Here is a 3,009-nt window from a genome sequence, read left to right on the forward strand (position 1 = left end):
TGAGATAGTGATGGACCTCAGACATCTGAACATCTCTCTCTTCTCTCTGTTGTGGTCTGGGAAGCACTTCTGCTCCCTGAAGGCCAACACAGAGAGAATGATGAGGAGCTTCTTCCCACAGGATGTTCAGTTCTGGTCCTCAACCGTGACAATAGTACACACAACCTCAGCCTGGATTTACAGAGCATACATCACACAAACATCTGCACACATCTGCACTGTATTCAAAATAACATCATACTGTTTCTGCCACCAGTCTCTGTATTGCTTCTATTATATTTTTATATTTTCTCCTCATATTTTTTTTCCTTTCCTACCTGTATAGAAGTAAAGTCTGAATTATTTAAATTCTATTTATTTTTTATTTATTTATTTATTTTTATATCACAGACATTCAAAAAATCATTTGACAGTCCACTGTCCTGTGTATGGTTGTGTATATGAACAATAAAAGATGGATTTGAATTTGATCTGTAACCTTCTGTGTTGCAGCTTGGAAAAAGTCCACTCAATAATAAGAATATTAATATACAATAATGAATTATATTTTTTGTTGTTTTTTGTGCCTGTGAGTTTGTAGGACGATTCTGAAGTTGGAGGAGAAAATGAAATGGGAGTTTTTTGACATACCCTAACTGTCTTGAACCGGAATACACAGTACACACAGAGCTAGACAAGATGAGCATTTGACGTTCATTTTGGAAGTTTTCATCTGTCAGGCTAGCGCATTTCAGCTTCCATTTACCATGGATTTGATTGGACTTTAGAAAATTAATTCCTTTTTTTCTTAGCTGACCATTTCTCAATATGATAACATATTTGTAGTTTACAGTAAAAAAAAAAAAAAGTGCAAATAAACATTAATAAACTGTTAATGTTTTTGACAGTAATTTACTGTTATTATACAAAACAATGATCATGACTCAGAATGAATGCTGTAATTTTTTTTCCTTCTCATTCTTGATTTCTGTCATTTATGTTTTATGATTCCTGTGGCTTTGGTTTTCTGTTAACTCTTCTATCCATTAGCTACCCCCATTTTAAAGAGACCGCAGGGGGAGGGAGCGGGGGACGTTGAATTGATATGTTTGGATATTAGTTATGCTGCTATAGGAAAATAATCAGAATTACACTACAGTGTGAAGTCGGTTAATCCTTACTTAATGGAGACGAATACTTTGAATACAGCTTCACACTTACAGAAGCTGGTGAAGGAACCATTATTATCAGGGCACACAGTGTCCCAAAACTCCATCACACATATGGGTTTCTCCTTGTTGTTTATTGTCACGCCTGAAAATCCATATTTAATACTTACCATATTTGTATATTTCTTTTCTTACATTTACATTTATGACATTTGTCTTATGACCTTATCCAGAGTGACATACAACAGTGCTTTGAAGTCTCTATCAGTGAATACATCAACACTGGTTCACTTAGGATACCATCAGCCTAAAACTCAGCCTAAAGCTATAGCACAATTATTTTTCTTGAGCTCTGTTCTACTGAGTCAAAGTCACTCAATGTCCTTGAGGAACTAATGGAGGAGTGGAGGTAGAAATTCAGTGATTGTTGAACTCACACTCCTCATTAGTGTATGACTTATTTGAATGTGAGTCACGGTAACATTTCATCATAGTACATACAGATGTCTGTCATTTTCATTTGTAAAATAAATGAATATAATAAAAAAGATGAGATTTTGAGTTTCATTCACAAACCCACATACGGTACCCCTGAGTTACTTCCTGCTATTACTTATCAAGTAGCAGCTAGCAGCTATAAATAATTATTCCCTCAACAGCCTGAAGACTCTCCTATGTGTGAAAGTAAAAAGCTACACCTTTTAGTTACAACAGAAAACACTTCCACTATGTTCCTTCAATAAATATTAAATCGTACACCGTGCATGTATAACTTAATCTCTTTATCAAAGACTTTAAGTATGGAGTATGGGATTAAAATGTACATTGGCTTCACTAAGTTTTATATATTTATTTAAAACATTGCTGATTTTATCAATAACAGCAAACAATTACAAGATTCTTGGAAGAGAATAATTGAATATTATAATTTGGGTCTTCAAAATCAATTTCAATTTGAATTCAATATTTTAGAAAAATGTAAATCATGCATGGAAGATATTCTTCCTGATAAATGTCGTGTAGATTATAAAAATATAGATGAACATCTTCATGAATGCAAAGAGTCGGTTCAGACAGGAAGAACTTATGAAGAGTGGAAACAGACAGGAAGAGAAACAGCAGAAACACTCATGTTAAGCCTTAAAGGTATCAAGGAGATAAGAGAGAGCGTAGATAATGATTTTTTTGAAAAGTTTAAATTGCTGTTTAATGATTTGTGGGACAGAAACTTAGATGAAATATTCAGTGATATTATCAGCAAAAAGGTGGTTCTACTCTATTTAGAAGGCATGGAGAGAATTGAACATTTCCCTAAGTTTTTCCAAATTAACCCTTATAACTAAACACAGATAGAATTTTTATTTTTTTCATGGGGGAGTAGGTGATCCTTACTTTTCACCTGCTGTACTGCATCTCTCTTGTGGCTGCATTACACTCACAGATCTGGCATAGCAGGAAACCACCCTCATCTCTCTCATCATCAAATTCCACTTGGCCAGGCCAGACCAACCTTCATGTCAAAAGGAGAATATGACTATGACTGTGGCTCAGTAGGAAAAGGAACTCTGCAGTAGATTATTGCAACTTTTACTTTGGGAATACCTTTCTTCTTTAAATTGTGGATTACCACACAGAAGGACTTTCTGGTGAACTTTGTGGATTCGTTCACCTTGGGGACTGAGAAACAGGTGAGGATGATCCAATGACAATAAAGGTTCAAATATATTGCTTAAATGGGCTGTCTCTGTTGGGGTGTGTTGGGTTGTTGTGTGGTTTTTGTTGTATACCCTGTTAAGAACCCAGATCTTGTGTGTAACCAGTGCCTTTCCGAGTTGTTACAAAAATCCTCCACATCTTGCTC

The sequence above is a fragment of the Hemibagrus wyckioides genome, linkage group LG13 (assembly GCF_019097595.1).
Source record: "Hemibagrus wyckioides isolate EC202008001 linkage group LG13, SWU_Hwy_1.0, whole genome shotgun sequence".
Classification (NCBI taxonomy): domain Eukaryota; kingdom Metazoa; phylum Chordata; class Actinopteri; order Siluriformes; family Bagridae; genus Hemibagrus; species Hemibagrus wyckioides.